Source organism: Amphiura filiformis, chromosome 14 (assembly GCF_039555335.1).
Source record: "Amphiura filiformis chromosome 14, Afil_fr2py, whole genome shotgun sequence".
Classification (NCBI taxonomy): domain Eukaryota; kingdom Metazoa; phylum Echinodermata; class Ophiuroidea; order Amphilepidida; family Amphiuridae; genus Amphiura; species Amphiura filiformis.
Window position 1 is genome coordinate 44,770,031 of NC_092641.1, and position 8,749 is coordinate 44,778,779.

General features: G+C 34.9%; 1 long non-coding RNA gene across 1 annotated transcript; it reads right to left on the bottom strand.

Moving 5' to 3' along the window:
- Positions 1–4,341: 4,341 nt before the first annotated feature.
- LOC140169046 (uncharacterized) lies at positions 4,342–6,532 on the bottom strand. The gene is made up of 3 exons (XR_011861330.1): positions 6,385–6,532; positions 5,987–6,030; positions 4,342–4,464 (listed from the first exon to the last, which is right to left on the bottom strand). It is a non-coding gene; the product is annotated as an uncharacterized lncRNA (long non-coding RNA).
- Positions 6,533–8,749: the final 2,217 nt, after the last annotated feature.

Sequence of the window (8,749 nt, forward strand, 5' to 3'; positions counted from 1 at the left end):
GAAAAATCTGGATTTTATCGTACGAGCATATAGAGCAGGAGATATACAACGAGCTAGGCATGAAGAAGATAGAAATAACTAAGATGCAGTGAAGCAGATAATTACGTATTGTGACTGAACGGAGATATACAGGTGCAACTTGACAAAGGAGTGAGTACTGGCGCAAATAACCTCAGTAGTTGAAAGCGCCATACAAATCAACCAAAAACAAAAAACAAAAGAAATATCTTGTCTACCAAAAATCACCAATTTCATTAAAACAAAGCTTATATAGTAGCTTAAGAAATTACCTTGACGACTAAGTAAACTAAATTCAATCAATACGTGATATGTTTGAATGTTTCTATGTTCCAGTGTATGATGCGTAAGTCTCTTACCTTGTTTGACATGTCTGCCTAATATAATTTTCTAAATTGTATACTTATTTTTATTGCAACCTGTATTTGTGTCAGACATGCAGAAACATTTTTCAATCATACAGTATTTCATACTAAATAATTATTTTGATTTAAAATATAGAACATTATATTAATCTGTATGAATCTTTATATGTGACTGGACGCGGCGAATCAGCCGTAACGTCGGCCCCGGTCAATTTTGTTTTATTTCGTGTTTAGAAAATATATACCATAAGCTTTAAAATGGTATATCATTTGACTTCAAACGATATCCAAAAGCGGGGTTATGATTTGTTGAACTCTGTTCCTTCGACAAAATTGTATTTTTTATTGGTTCTACGTGTGTCTCTTTTTCTACATTTCTGGTAATAAATACCCAACAGTCATAATTGGCGGTCATTTCAAATCATCCCCAAGTCAACGAGGTTCAGAAATATCCTCTCATTGTTCATTGTTGATTATACATACCTAGACAAAATACAATGCTTTGTTATCTACCACTTGAACAGGATTTAGCCAAAGCAAACAAAGACAAGAACTACTCTATAGAAATAGGTAGAAGCTTATTATCCTCTTCAGCAGTAGTATTATTGATTGATTTAAACATCGTTTGATAAGATACTTGTCGCAACGAATTAATACACCTATGAATACGACCTTCACATACATTTTACACTTTAACTCAGAATACAATTTGCCGAGTTTACGGCTGATTCGCCGCGTCCACTCACATATAAGGTGAGACAACCTTTAGTTCTAATAATATGTGATATCAGATATATCATGGTTATTTTAAGCAAATTGTCAATATTTAAATTGGTAATGAACTATAATAGTTCTTAAAGTTCACGTGTTTCCTCAAATATTTGATTTAGCTGAAACAAAGTCCAAGCTTTAAAGGTACAATAACTGTATAACTGTATGTTAATCAAAATAGATATGGTTGGATCATACGATTTATGAATAGGTCTACTTCAGTCATGTCAGTGAAAAGGGAATCACAAAAGTGTAATAACATAAATACTTAGTCAAAGGATTATCGTGCAAAGAAAAAAGTGCGTTTCGGCAGTAGAGAAAAAGTTCACTTTGTTCTTACAATATGGTTCAACACAGAATAGTATTACAAATAATTTTACAAATCCAGGTACAAAAAAAAATGTATCAAAATCACAAAAACGCGCGAAATGTTTATTATTTTCATATAATAACAGGTGAAATGATGCAATTATTATAGATGTAGAGCATCCATAGATTAGAGCCATTTTAGAGTTAACGTATGGGTAGTGAGAGTGAAATACATGTCGTAAATTCAACGAGTGCAGAATTTCCTCGCCTACCACAACGACTTCACTGTCCCTACATGTAGGCCACCAGATCGTCCGCTTACATGATGGAAATGCTAAGAACAGCACAACATATAGGGACGCTGCTGCAGGATGCTGAACAGCAGATCCAAACCAGACTAGAGTGGAAGAGATGACTCGAAGGAAGCTGAAGGGCCACAACGCCAATAAGTCGAAAGTAAGTCAAGATACTATTTTTGCAATCACGCAAATATAGCTGAGTCGGTAATCTTTGTCAAATCTGTTTGCCTTAAAGTCATAATGTACGATCTTATAATATGAATTTGGTTAATTTTTTTCAAACCTGATTTTTTTGCACCTAAATGGAATCAGCCAAATTTGTTGTGTTTGTAGGCAAACAGAGCAAAGTTCGAAATAAAGTCATAATTCAAGAAATTATGACTTTATGTCCGCCCATAGAACTGCGCGTTAAACGGCCAAAATAACAAGCAGTGTTTCTTTCACGTTACCTCGTTATTTCAGCTCAAAATGGACAGAAACCATTCCCGATCATTATTACTGGTATTATTTCAGCATTTTGTGTATATAATGACAAATTTAAAATTGGAAGGAAATCGTACCATAAGCCTTTAATTACATATGGATTAATGCACCTGCTTATCAGGGTAAATGTGACTGGACACCGCGAATCGACCGTAAAGTCGTTTTTATTTCGTATTTAGAAAATATATATCATAAGCTTTAAAATGGTATATCATTTGACGATATCCAGAACTCAACAAAATGGTACATTTTTTTCGTTCTACATGTGACTGTTTTCCACATTTCTGGTAATAAATATCAACCAGTCATAATTGGCGGTCATTTCAAATCATCCCCAAGTCAACGAGGTTCAGGAATGTCCTCTCATCGTTAAATGCTGGTTATACAACAGACAAAATACAATGGTTTGTTATCCACCACTTGACAGGATTTAGCCAAAGCAAACAAAGACAAGAACTATTCTATAGAAATAGGATTATTGATTGGTTTAAACATTGTTTGATGAGATACTTGTTGCAACGAATTGAGATACCTATGGATACGACCTTCACGCACATTTTATTAGGGATAACCATCAAAATTTCATGTTGCACCTATTGCTACAAAAGATCGTTTTCTGGATAGAACTCATCAATAGAAGTATTTTGGTGGTTAAATGGTCAAAATCGGTCAAAAACTTTTCGAATTATGAATTTTCAAAGTTTCCCATTCTGACCGGTCATTGGAACGAAATGAAATGACAAGGTCCAAAAATAGCAATTGGGAGCAAAATTGGCATAAGCATATATTTACCTTTATATATTTCTTTATTTTAACATATATACAAACATGAAACAACATATTGTGAAAGTATCAAAGGGGTTTCTTATGAAATGGCACTTTACTAGTCAATGGCATAAATTATTTTTTTCAAACCGAGGCATTGAAATCATGCATTTAGAGAACATTTGGCAAAAATCATCCAAGATGGCCGATATGGCACAAAATCAAATTGCACTAAGTACAGGTGAACTTTTTTTTCACAACCAAAAATGTCAATGTTATTGGGTTTAATATGACCAATTAGTAGGTGTATGCAAAGAAAATCTTAAGTGTCATTGAAGGTCATTGACTCATTCACAACAATAGAGGTTATCCACTTCACTCATCATGCTCATGTGTGACTTCTAACAAAAGGTGCTGGTTCCCGTAGTATTCCTTATTCAATACAATTCAATGCATGACCTCGAAGTTAGCTGCATGACCTTCGCGGGCTATTTTGAAACAGTTATGGTTGCACAATCAGGTACTTCTTTTGAAAGTTCTAAACAAGGTATAGCCAGCAGCAAGTTGTAGATGGTATAGGCCTAAATATAAGAAAACGTTTAGGGTTGAAATCAGGTGAACAATACATCGAATGAGCACGAAACTTCACATTTATGTTCAGAAAGGTGTCTTCTTAGCATGATTCGAAAGGAGTATGGAAATTCCAAAGGGAAGCTGGTGATTTAATTTGTAACTCGAGATCTACTTGTTCAATTTTTTAACCTTTTTACAGAGGGTATGATAGAGGTATTACTGGCAACTCTGCCAAATTACAGCTCAGTAGGCCACGTTGTTCACCTGATCTTATTGACATGAATATTTTGTGCCATTCTTGAGCAGTGCTGAACTCAGCCACTGGCAATTAAGCGCACTGTGGCGATGGAATGCAAGATAGTTACAAAACATAATTGGCATTAACATCCCCAATTTTTACAGAAAAATTATGAAAAATAAAAGAATGAGCTCAATTTAGAAATGTCTGTGCAAGCAGTGCACAGTTGAGCTCCCTGCATGTCTATGGGAGTGTTCTAATCAAGTTGATGGTTCATTGGTCATCCCTAATTTTATACTGTAACTCAGAATGCAATTTGCCGAGTTTACGGCTCATTCGTAGTGTCCACTCACAAATGTAGTTCAGTCTTTCTATTAGATTTGTTTGGTTCGTATCGCGTTGATCAGAAAATAGATCAATAGACATAACTTTGGGAATCGTAAATAGTCATTTCTGTATGACAGCTGGTATTCTACGTGTATAGCTTTAAAAGTCAGTTCTTATAGGGAATAACTGCTCCTCGCTCCGACTATTCTCAACGATCTATCAACTTAGGCTCTACCGATGATTCTGGATTAATTATCACTCCACAGTTTGAGCCAAGATTTGGTTTGGTTGAAACTAATCTGAAATTCCTCACGAGCTGAAAAAGTAGCACAAACGAGTAGGATCATATTTTATAAGTGTAACATTTTTGTTTAAAGGAACAGTCCGCCAATCACAACTTTATGCCTATATGTTAGAAAAAGTAATTATCAAGCCCGAATCACGTGGTTTTATTTAAAAAAACCTCATATTGACTTTCAAAACGAATAAAAAACAACCGTCTCTCACCACGTGATATTCAAGTTCCCCGGGCATCAGAATTGCCTGTGGCAATGACGACCCAGTAACGCAATGAAAGCTGATGACAATTGAGCACAAATAATTATGGCGTCAATCGCCACAGGTAATTTTAACGCGGGGATTTTGAATATCGCGTGTTGAGAGCCGGCTATTTTTATTCGTTTTTATGGTCAATATAAGTTCATGTGTTTGTCTTAAATAAAACCTGGCGATTCGTGATTGATAATTGTTTTTCTAACATATAAGGCAAAATGATGTGATTGCCGGAGTGTTCCTATAAATTGAGACAGTATTATTATTTGTACGTATTTGAATTGGGGGAGTATTCCTGGTTGAGAGTAATAAAGCACTAATTGTTTGGAATTAAAAAAAATGGCAGATTTGGCTGATGAAATATAGCTCAATCCTTGGAAATGATCTACTGGAAATAAAAAATAAAGTTCTATCATCAATTGATGTTTGGGAAAAAAGAGCAATAAAAAACCCACCCAAAAAAACCCAACAAAACAAAACAAACAAAAAAACAACAACAAAAAACAAACAAAAAAACCCCAACAAAAAAACAAAACAAACAAAAAACAACAACAAAAAAACAAAAAAACAAACAAAAACAAACAAACAAACTACAACAACAACAACAACAACAACAACAACAACAACAAACCCACAACGTTTTGTACGTTTTCTGACGATTACTGGGACTAAACTCATAAACTTGGCATTAAAATATCTTAATTTATACAGTATGTCTTTATTTTAACAATTAATTATGGAGGGGAATATGAACTACATACTGAGTTTTATACAGTGTCTTTTGGTTTGATTTGTCACACCATACAAAAAACCAGAAAAGCATATTTTTTACCCTTATTTTTAAAAATTAGCTAAATATCAAATTTGGCGTTTATGGCCAATTAGGTCCAACTAAGGATTCTAATTTTGCATTTGCTAAAATAGGGTAATATTGTTCTTAATCCTAAAAAAGTAATGCTGTATTATATTGGAATCGGGAGTAGTCCCCAATTCAAATAATTGTACACTGTGATTTACAAAATGTACATACAATGTATTTATGAATGATGAAATACCGTTAAGTTTCGCCTAATGGCGCACGTGGGCTCCTTTGCTTGGGAGTACATTTCATGTGCAAATATAGAGGCCCTCCTCTAAAATACAAAAGAGAATAAAGGTCCTGTGTCCTTATTAATTATGCTGGTGGGAAATTTGCTGCAGGGCAGTTTTAGATTATCCCTAAAATTCCACTAATGTCAAGGTAGCCCAGAGCGTCATTAGGCGAATATTTACGGTACACGAGTTACCTCTGATAAGATTAGATACATCTCTAGTTGTGCTAATCGGCGACCTGAAATATATAAAATAATACATATAAAAAATTCAAATAAATTTAAGTGTGAGAATAAATTAAAATTAGACTTCAACTCTACTTGATTATTTCGCTTAGCTTTGATGTTTTTCTTGGAAACGGCTATTCTAATTTTAAATAAACTGGAGTATATATTTTAATTGATTAAGTTATTTACTGCCACAACTTACGAATCTGCAATTCTATATATATGTTTGTATATTTTCCGTATCTTATCAATTAGTTAAGGATTTCATTTTGCCCACAGATACACACACCTTAGGTTAATGTATGGCTCGGGGTTTCAAATGTGTACTTATATTGAATTCGACTTCTTCCATATTATCAACTTACCAACACACATTCTGGTTCCGTGCCCAAACGGTAGTGAAGCAAACGGGTGGTACTTTTTCTCCTTCTGAAGCCAACGCTCAGGCTGGAATTCATTTGGGTTGTCAAAAATCTTGGGGTCCCGACTTGCGGTGTAGAAATTGGTCGTAAATTGAGTCTGAAATGTTAATCGTGATCATGAATATAACTTCTGTGCAGTTATCCGAGTGATTTTAAGAAAATATTTAACACATTTCAAATATCATCTACAACTACATCGGCATCCGTGACAGATATTAGTCCCAATAATCCAAAGGCTGGCATTACATTTTGTTTTATTGGTAAGTTGGATTGGTGTTCTTTATCGAATTTTTATCCTATATAGGCTATCATATGCAGGTTCTCTTAACCTGGCAAAAGCATATTTGCATCAACTTAGTCCCATCAGGACACGAGCGTAACTTAAGCAAAGATCGTATAAACAATGTTTTGGATCCGGCTCTGTTCGACATCACCCACACAAAAAGAACAGTAAGCCTATATTATATAATAGACGAAACTATCATATAAAATGAATATTTTAATATGTTTTTACTCACTCCTTTTGGAACATTGTATCCCTGGATTACAATATCCTTATCAAGAGCCCTGGCAGTAGCTAAAGTGATTGGGTAAAGTCTGGAATAAAATTAAACGTGGTAATTGCAGTATAATGATCATGGCCAGTAAAAATGCACAGTCCCTTTGTACCAAAGAAGGTCCTAATAATACATGGTTTCTCTACCAAAGTTCAAAAGCACTAATCATAAGCGGCGTTTGTTAACGTTTAATAGGCCTACTCGCATGTTTAGGCCTACACTCGAGAATTTGGTACCGGCAAGGGCCAGACTGTGAGGTGAATATGAGGACGGAGAGAATAAAACTAGCCCCCACCCACCCCACAAAACAAAAGAACAAAAACAGCAAAAAAAAAAAAAAAAATCCAAAAAAACAAACAAACAAAAAACCCCAAAAAAAACCAACAACAACAAAATAAAACAAAACAACAACATCAACAAACCCCCAAAACATCTGACCTATCCGTTCCATTGCTATGGTAATAGTTATGACCTAGAAAATTTAATGTTTAAAGATAACTCTCCCCCCAAAATTGACATTTATCAAGGAGGGACAGTGAATCTGGCTGGGGTACATACTACAGTTAATGAACAACACCTTTATCTACGCACCCCATATGCAAAATTTCAATTAGCGCACAAGGCTGGGTTTGACATTTTTATTCATTTCCAGGAGTTCGGGATTAAAGAGAATCGAACCCGGGTCACATCGATGAGATGTAGCCAAAGCGATCAAGAAGAGGATATTCAAAATACCATATAAATATATTTTCGCCTGTTTTATCAGAATAATCTGTACCTGGGAGGGGGTACGATGAGATGGAAAATGAATCTGAAGCCTAATATCGGACTCCACTGTAATAAGATTTTTCAACTGTTACCACGAGTATTAAAATACTTTTAATAACGCAATCTTATCCAATCTCATTTCAGCACATACCTCTGTGTTTCTTTGACTGTTGCCTTTAAATACGTCATACTGTCAAGCATTTCAGATGTAGGTATAGCGCCCTCAGGGTTGATACGTATTAATTCATCGTACAATTTGTCTTGGATTTCTGGTCGCTTAGAGATTTCGTGAATTAAGAATGTACTTGTATTTGCTGTCTGAAAAGACGATTGGAAATTGTCATTGAAAAACAACTCATATCATTATTTTCATTTTTCATCTCTGAAAAGAAAAGACTGATTTTTCAATCTCTAAGTCTTTGAGGCAACTCATCACATCTGATTATTTCTAGGGTAACATGATGCACCGTAGAGGGTGTGATGAGTTGGTCAAAGATGTTGTTGAGTGCGTAGAGTGTCATGTGCTTTTCTGCGGATCCAAATGGCTTCTTTCAGCCACCTCAACAACTTCTTTGACCAACTCATCACGTCCTCTTCGGTGCATCATGTTACCCATAAAAGGAAACAGTCAGATGTGATGAGTTGCCAGTCTGATGAAACCACTAGTGTAGTGGTGAAAAATCACTAAAATGTGAGTAAATCACTATCGTTTTTATTTTTAATTGTTCATAACGAACATAATTTCACATGTTTTTGTTATTATACGTACCGTATCCACTGAGCCAACATATATTTCTGGCACAGTACCATAGATTTCCTCTTGGCTTAAGTTATTCATCAAATATGCCACAAATGATCCACCACCTAAGTCCTCTCCTTTGTCTGCTTTCTCGGCTAATCCACCAATCTTCTCATCAATATATATCTTAGCTGAAATATTTCAAAAATATTTTTATTTTTTATTTTCATCTAACTTTCAGGTT